Source organism: Theropithecus gelada, chromosome 5 (genome assembly GCF_003255815.1).
Source record: "Theropithecus gelada isolate Dixy chromosome 5, Tgel_1.0, whole genome shotgun sequence".
Lineage (NCBI taxonomy): Eukaryota > Metazoa > Chordata > Mammalia > Primates > Cercopithecidae > Theropithecus > Theropithecus gelada.
In genome coordinates this window covers 135,759,533-135,768,930 of record NC_037672.1, presented here as the reverse complement: position 1 = coordinate 135,768,930, position 9,398 = coordinate 135,759,533, and the positions used below count along the sequence as shown (strand labels likewise).

Below are 9,398 nucleotides of genomic sequence, written 5' to 3'. Positions count from 1 at the left end.
TCAAAAAAAAAAAAAAAAAAAAAAAAAAAAAAGTACACTTCGTAAATATAATCATACTCCACTTAAAGAAGCCATGATTTTTAAGTGTGTGAAAAGGTGCCATGACCCAGATAGATTTCTACCTCTCTTCCTTATGATAGCTGGTATGAATATAGAGTAAATTCCAGTGGAATTGTCTATACAAAATAAATTTGAAAAAATATTAAGCAAAGTGGCTGATCTTGATCATTTACAATTATTGAATGTAGCTTCATAAATATATTTATTTTGCATTTCTTCCTAATGAGAAAATAAATTCTGTAGGAGTAGACCTGTTGTGTTGTTCGTAGTTATAACCACAGCACATAGAACAGATACTAGCCCAGAGCAGGTACTCAGTAGACACTTGTGGAACTCGTGAGTGCGGAATTACTGTTTTACATAGTCATACTCATTATATGTGTCTTTGTATACACCCATACCTCCCTTACATTGTTTTATAAAAATATTACCCTCTAGCCTTAAAATAATTCTTTGCTTATTTTGCCATTTTTTTTTTTTTACTCTGTGTTTTTAGGCACAATTATAGTGACTAGGAATTTATTGAACTTAAAAATGCACTAGATGTTTGATGGCTGTGGTATACTGCATTGCAATCTACTTTTTCCTACAGCCTTTCGTATACTTTATAAAATTCACCCTGACGTGTGTGATAGGTTTTTTTTTTTTTTTTGAATTCCCTAGGTTTTGCTTTTGAATCTTTTTCTGAGTATTGTTATATCTGATGAGTCTGACTAAGCATTTCCTGGGTGAGTTCAGCGAGCATCCTGTCAGTTGGCTTTTGATTTTCAATAAAATTCAAGTTCTCACAGTTAGTTTTCTTCCTGTCCAAGGGCTTGTGGGCCAGTATAATTTCCATGGCCATTAACTGCTGTGCGGCTTCAGCAGCGCAATGTCATTGAGCGACAGTGCAAAAATGAGGTTTTATCACCTGTTCTAAGTTCTTTACCGCTCTAGTTTCTCAGGAGCATTCCATTTCATGGACAAGCAGCAAATTAAAAAAGCACACCAAAATAGGCCTCTCTGTATCTATGCAGATGGGGAAAGGTTATACATATCACATAAAAAAGAACAATACAGCCCACACATAGAAATCTCATTGGCTTTCTATTAATTTGCCATGGAACTGTGGAGCAGATGAAGAAAAATATGAAAATAATGTTCTCAAATTTGAACCAGGTAGTTTAGATGCTCCAAAGTTGCTTTTTTGGTCCCATGAATCATTTTCAGAATTATATAGCATTGAATTGGCTACCTGAAATTGTTGGAATTAGATGAGGAAATATTATAGGTCAGGATATCATGGATTCTGAAGTTCAGCCTGACTTTTTCTTATTTCTCTCATTTGAATTCCTTTTATGAAACAGATTTTTTTTTTTTCATGTAGAACTACAAAAATCTTAACTGTACCCTCCCTGGACAATCTGTCTGCCTCTTTTCTCTGTGTCTCATTTTATCTTTGTTTCTCCTTTTTTCTTCCCTTTTCCATTCAAGGCAGCCCATGTATGGCTGCTATTTTGCTGGGAAGATCATTGCATTGTCTATTTTCTTTTAACATTCAAATGCTCAACTTGAATTCCTGTCTGTTTAGACATCATGTAAGAATGGTACTCATTGGAGTTTCAAGACATGATTTCTTTTCTCTTTTCTCCATTCCTTTTCTCTGGCAGCCCTGCAAAATAGCTCATTGCTTTGCATTTCTAAGCATTCAAGTGTTTATAGACTCTAACGACCCTGATCTCTGACTTCCTTCTTATAAGCAGAAAATGATAGCTGAGCATGGCACAGTTCCCAGTGAACCTGCTTGGAAAGCAGCGGACAAGCAATGCCAGGGTGTGGAAAATAGCTGTAGGTATGCGCTTTGAAAGGAGCTGTCCCATCAACTCAATTGCCACGTTTAATGGTATGAGGACTGTTCAACTTTATTTTCAAGGAGAAAAGAAATTTGAAAGATATATTTGAAAATTTTCCTGGTCAGTCTCTTTTTGAAATTCAGCCTAACAGCTCATAGAGAAAAAAAAAAAAAAAAAAAAGTAATACCTAATGAATTAAACAGCTGGGACCAAAGGGGAAGGGAGGATTACTGTAGTAGGATGATTGTTCGTAGAGAAACAGAGCTAAATATCCATAGTAATTAGTATCTCATTTTTCTGTACACATTAACCCACAGGAACAGGCTCTTAAGAAGTACTGCTGTGGTAAGAGGAATGGATTAAAATCTACAAGATACCAATTAGCATTAGACTTGTATTTCATTAGGGTTCAGGCTCACATTAGCTATATCATCCCTGGGATTCCTAGATGGGAAAATGTCAATGACTATGGTTATATTTGAAAAGGGTCCAAACTTGGAATCACCGTGGTGCAGTGGCTAGACAGACACATGGATTAGATTCAGAATTGAAGATTGTGAAATCCAAATAAACACAGGAAGTGTGGAATTTGGGTCACTGTTGGGAGAGGAAAATCAGGCATAGATATTGACAAAAGTATACATAATCAGGACAGTATTTACATGCTAGGCTGGATTTTAAGCACTAGGCATGAGTTGCCTCAATCCTCACAACTTTTAGATGTGACGATTATCCCCAGTTTACAGGTGAAGGAACATGCTTGGAGAGTTTAGATAACTTGCCAAGATCACACAGAAAATAAGTGGCAGGGGCAGGGTTTGAGCCTATCCTCTTAACTCCTACAGTGTCCTTTAAGTAGGTAAATACTTTGGCAGTCCTTGTCTAGAGTTTAGAGAGTGACTGCCTCAGAGATTCATAGTGGAGGTGTATGAGTGAGGTCAGTTAGGAAACATTTGGAGGCCAGTAATAGCTTACAATTTAAACTTGTTTACTGCTTCAGTAACTGCAAGTTCAGTGCTATTGTGGGCATCATGGCTGAGTCCATGATGGCTACAGGTTCAATTCCCTGTGATCCTTTTGGCTCTGCCCTTCTCTGAATGATGGCTTGTGGGAATGTGCTGCAGCAGTTCTGGATCTTATATCAGCAAAGAAGACTGGCCAGATGAAAAGTAAGGGTTGTTCCCTGGTGCTGTTCCAGAGGAGCAAGGCAGAACTTTTTTTATGCTTAGAGCACACCTTTACCACAATTCAGGACTCTGAATCCAATCATATTGCTAATGGCAAATAGCAATTAGTCCCATTGCTAATCCAGTTACTGACAAAGGGCATGGGATTATACGTGGACTCTGAGGGGCTGGAGTGGGGCTAATCTTACCTGAGCCATATGAAGTTGGGGAAGTGGGCAGAAAACTTAGATAAATTTGCAGATCCCTAAGGGAGAGGAAGGAGGAATAGGAGTTGGGTGGCCACTCAGTGGCTACTCTAGAGAGGCCAGATGCGGAACTATTGAGTATCACACAGACCCAGGGGCCCAGTTCTCACAACTGGTCGATCTGGGTAGAGCTTGATTGAAAGTTCAGGTACTTGATTTGATACATAGCTCTAGAATGGAATAGAGTTTCTTCTCTCTCTTCTGCCTGGGGAAAACTGGTTTGAGGTAGTGCCTTCCTCTGACTACTAGAGCCAAGTTGATTATTACAAAAAGAGGCTGAATATTTAGCATGTCAAGTTGGCAGGACTGGTATACTTTGGATACCACATATAAATCTCTCTTTTATTTACCATATTTCTCAAAATTTATTTTTAACGTTGGCTTCTTAGGCTTTATATAGGGAGTGAAATTTTATCGATCAACTGATTTTTAGGGTTGTTCCTAAACTTAACTGTGAAGTTGGGAAAATGTTCCTTTGGTCTCCTATGTTGTGTTGTAGCACAATAATGACAAATACAGTGTCCTGTATGGCCACTGCTGCCTTTTACTTCTGTGGCAGATGTCAATCATTTATCATGGTCCTGTTTTCTGCTAAGCATGGTTGTAGCTAGAAATTATTCTCCATTCAGTGATCAAGGGAGGCACTGCAGGGCTGGGACGAGAAGTGAAAACTATTTTCCATAATTGTTTGAGGATCTCTGTCTCTGGGAGGCGGCATAGGAGAGTAAGAAGAACATGATATTTGGCATCAAGCAGGCTTTGGTTTGAATCCAGGGTTTGCCACTAACTAAGTTGGCAAATTAACTTACTTTTCTAAGCCTGTTTCCTTCTTTGTAAAGTGAGATTAATAACACCAATTTTGTAGGCTATTTGTGATATTAAATGAGATGGAATATGTGCTATTCTTAACAGATTTCATGGATCTTAAATGTTAGTTCATGTTGCCTTTCTACTAAAACTTAGACCAGGGAGAAATTATGATGAACGTATTCTCAGCACCATGCACAATATTAGTGTTTAAAGGAGCATCCCTTTAATGAAAGGAATAAGCTGTCATAGTGTTTTATATATTACATTTAGAGGTTGAATATTTTGAGCAGGGGCTTCAGTCACTGAAACCACTCAGACTACCACTGGTTCTGCCTAAGGACATGGCTTGATTTCAGTTTTCAAAATGCCAAACTTGGCAGAGACTCATGTTTTAGGGAATTACAGAGGGAAGAGAATCCATAATCTTTACCCTTGAGGAAGTCAAAACCGAGGTACACAATGACAAATAAACATACTGTAGAATGCAAATAACTGAAGCCTGGAAATAGACCCACAGAGGCTAAATTATAGCTACATAAATGCATTCATTTCTAAAATATCTGCATAGGCAGGCAGATCAATGGAACAGAACAGAATCTTAAGTAGGTCCAAACACTTCAGGGAATCCAGTATACGATAAAGGTGGCATTTTAAATCAGTGAAGAAAGATGGATTATTTAATAGATGGCATTGAGACGTTTTCAGCCATTTAGAAAAAAAATAGTTCTGTGTCTCCCTCCTTGCATTAGAGTACATTCTAGATTTGCTATTTTGATTTTCTACCAAAGCTTTAAAGATAAAATGCAAAACTAAAAAAATTTTATAAGGCATCATGAAAAAAATTTAAAGTAATCTTGGAGTGGGTAATATTTTCCTAAGTAAGAAAAAAAATCTAAGCAGATATTAGCAATAGAGGTAGAGGAATACATTTTACTATAAAATATTAAATTTCTTTCATGGAAAACTACAGTAATTAAAGGCAAAAGGCAAAATTAAAAAAAAAAACCTGGGCCGGATGCAGCGGCTCATGCCTGTAATCCTAGCACTTTGGGAGGCTGAGGCAGGTGGATCATGAGGTCAGGAGTTCAAGACCAGCCTGGCCAACATGGTGAAACCCCGTCTCTACCAAAAATACAAAAAATTAGCCGGTGTGGTGGCATGCACCTGTATTTGCAGCTACTTGGGAGGCTGAGGCAGGAGAATCCCTTGAACCCGGGATGCAGAGGTTGCAGTGAGCCAAGATCATACCATTACATTCTAGCCTGGGCGACAGGGCGAGACTCGGTCTCAAAAAACAAAACAAAACCAAAAAACCCTGTACTTTGTACACATGCATCTTCAACTTCAACTGCATTCCAGAGAGGTTGTATGAATTTTTACCACATCTGCACTCTATATGTACTATGTCCTCTCTAGATATGTATAAAACATTAGTATAGGCCAACAAGAAAAATATAAATGGCCTCACAAAATAGGCAAAGGATATGTATGAAAGAGGAGTTCAGAAAGAAAAATATATTTTTATGCATATTAAAAAATCTCAATCTCATTCATAATGAAGAAATACAAATTCAGCCCATGAAACAATGTTTTGCCTATCATAGTGGCAATAGTTATAAAACATGGAAATTCATAGTGGCTACGGATGTAAGGATACAGGTACATATGCAATGTAGGTGCTGTAAAAATTAGTACACCCTCTTTGAAATGCAATTGGACAATATTATTAAAATTTAAAACATGCCAATCTTGCAAGGCCTGCTAGCAAATGTAGCAATTTGTCCTCTGATTTTATTTTCACCTCTACACAGAGAGATCTGAAAAACAAAAACCAGGAAACAGCCATATGTCCATCAACAGGAGACTGACTAAACAAATTTTGATGTGGTCATATAATAAATTGTTATATCATCATTAGAAATAATTTAGTGTATCTACATGTGCTGATATGGACAGATCTTCAAGATATATGATTAAGTTAAAAGGAAGGTATTAATAATGTCTATAGACATATATTTACATGGAACATTTCTGGAAGAGTGTGTAAGAAATGGTCGATGGTGTTTATCTACAGGGAGTGGGATTCAGGAACTGGGCTGAGAAGAAGACTTACTTTACTGCGGATACCTTTTGGTGCTATTTTGAATTTCCAACCGAAATTCAAATTATGTGTTATTTTCATGAAAAGTCGATGAACTGATAGAGACAGAGTGATGAGCAAATCAATTGCTTGGGAATCTTTCTAAGCTAATTTCTTTTGTTCATGTTGCAATTAGTGTCTCCTTCATATCATCAAATCAAAAACAAGAATGAATTATTATCACAGGATGGGAAATACTGAAGCATTTCTGAAAAATGGGAAAGAGAGAGATTCAAAGTGATACACCATGAGGGAAACGTCTCCTGGGCAAGCTGAGCTATCTGCCAGTCCTCTCTCTCACAGTTAACAGAGAGCAGGAGGGAAGCGGCCTTGGGGCAATCACCAGGTACTATCTACTAGGTGGCACAGCTGGGGTGATTGCCTCTTTCTGGACCCTTGCTTTTTCTGAGAATGGGTCAATAACGACATGTGCCCACATTATGAGGTCACTGTGCGCACTGGACGTACAAATAAAGTCACTGTGTGTCCTGGCTATGCAATGGTAGAGCGGTGTCCTTGGTAGTTACCAAGATCAGGAGAATGAGGAATTCACCTTCACAGAAGAGACTCTACCAATACATCTCACTAGGTACCCTGTCTCACCATTCTTCCACAATAACCTTGGGCAGGATAGAGTAGCAAAGCCATAGAACTGGCATTCTCAAAAACAAAGGTGCTTGACTGGGCACAGTAGCTCACGCCTATAATCGCAGCACTTTGGGAGGCCGAGGCAGGCGGATCATTTGAAGTCAGGAGTTTGAAACCAGCCTGGCCAACACGGAGAAACCCCGTCTATACTGAAAATACAAAAATTAGTGGAGCATGGTGGCACACGCCTGTAATCCCTGCTACTCGGGAGGCAGAGGCAGGAGAATCAACTGGCCCTGGGAGATGGAGGCTTCAGTGAGCCGAGATCGCGCCACTGCACTCTAGCTTATATGATAGAGTGAGACTCTGTATCAAAAAAAAAAAAATTGGCGCTCAAACAGCAGTGACTCATTGAACACGTGAAAACAAGCATCTCCTTTCCCCACCACCAAAGAGCACCTTGCTCTTTAGCTCCCTGAGTTAGTCTGGTTGTTTGCGATCCCCGAGGCTGTGACTGTGAACTGAGGGGCTTGCGCCCTCTGGGTTTCTACCTTATCTGTAGGTGTGGCCCTGATGGTGCAGCAGGCTCTGGACTCCTAAAGCTCTGGATCGAATTTAAGATTTTATTCTTGAGCGTGGCATAGAAGATGAATTCTTCCACCTTCACCATGAGTGGAAGAGTCTGATGCTTTATCGGTAGTTAACTAGTTATGGGATATAGCAGCAGACCCATTAAACAGAAGAGCCGTCGTCCAGGATCAGGGATATCTGCCTGGCCTTGTTTTATTTATGGACCACCCCAACCCTCCAGTCATCCATTCGGCTTTGCTTGCTCTTCCATACTTGGGAGAATGCCGTGCAAACAGAGAAAAGATGAAAGGAGAACTGGGTATGATGTTGAGCCTACAAAATGTCATACAGAAAACTGTAACTCTAGGAGGAACAAAACTTCTGGCCTCTGAAATCTATGACATACATCAGTCCTCCAATAAGGCAGATGGTGATAGTGTCAATGAAATGAATTCATGTCGAAGGGAAGCTCAGTTGTTTACTGGGAACTACAAACAAATGTGCCAAAACAGTGGTTTTGCATACAGATGGCCTTGATGATACGTCTTGGAGAAATCTATGTGAAGAGGCTTTGTTAAAAATTAAAGGTGTTATTAGCTTTACTTTTCAAATGGCTGTCAAAGGTGTGGTGCGAATCCATTCAGATTTGAAAGCTGAGGCTTTAGCATCGGTGAAAGCATCAACCAAGTTTACGAAAGATCAGTAAGTTGTGAAAAGTGAAAGTGGAGAAGAGATGCTGGTCGCATTCCAAGACCTTCCTGTGGAAGAACAGAACACAGAGCTACCTGACTACCTGTCTGAAGATGAGAGTCCCACAAAGGAACAGGACAAAGTGGTGTCCTGGGTCAGCTCACACCCAGTGGGTGGAACTAGCTGGCTGAGCACAGTTGCAAACTTTTTATCAAGATCGTTTTATTGGTGACTTCAATTTGGGGCTCAAGGACTGTGTGAACCAACCAGGGGTCAGTTTTCCATTGTTGTGGTGAACTTTCAAGTGCAATTTGCAATAAGTTATCATGAAAAGCTTTTAGATTACATGATCGCATATGCTGCATTTTACATTTTATTGGACATTTTACCCCACTGAGTGGTAAAAAGAACAGAGGCTATGGAGGGAGTTGCTTTGTTTATGAAAGTATTTTCTCTTTTTTTCTTTCATTTAATTGCTTCATATTTTATAAACCATGGGTCCACCTTTAAAACCAAACATGGGAGGAGGTTCCAAGATGGCCGAATAGGAACAGCTCCAGTCTACAGCTCCCAGTGTGAGTGACGCAGAAGACGAGTGATTTCTGCATTTCCAACTGAGGTACCAGGTTCATCTCACTGGGGCCTGTCGGACAGTGGGTGCACCCCACGGAGTGTGAGCCGAAGCAGGGAGGGGCGCATCACCTCACCTGGGAAGCACAAGGGGTTGGGGAATTCCCTTTCCTAGCCAAGGGAAGCCATGACAGATGGTACCTGGAAAATCGGGACACTCCCACCCTAATACTGTGCTTTTCCAATGGTTTTAGCAAATGGCACACCAGGAGATTATATGCCTGATGAACATCGATGCAAAAATTCTCAATAGAATACTGGAAAACCGAATCCAGCAGAACATCAAAAAGCTTATCCACCAAGATCAAGTTGGCTTCATCCCTGGGATGCAAGACTGGTTCAACATATGCAAATCAATAAATGTAGTCCATCATGTAAACAAAACCAAAGACAAAAACCACATGATTATCTCAATAGATGCAGAAAAGGCCTTCGACAAAGTTCAACAGCCCTTCATGCTAAAAACTCTCAGTAAACTAGGTATTGATGGGACATACCTCAAAATAATAAGAGTTATTTATGACAGACCCACAGCCAATATCACACTGAATGGGCAAAAATTGGAAGCATTCCCTTTGAAAACTGGCACAAGACAGGGATGCTCTCTCTCACCACTCCTATTCAACATAGTGTTGGAAGTTCTGGC

General features: G+C 39.8%; 1 pseudogene; it reads left to right on the top strand.

Moving 5' to 3' along the window:
* Positions 1-7,509: 7,509 nt before the first annotated feature.
* Positions 7,510-8,354, top strand: LOC112625166 (annotated as a pseudogene).
* Positions 8,355-9,398: the final 1,044 nt, after the last annotated feature.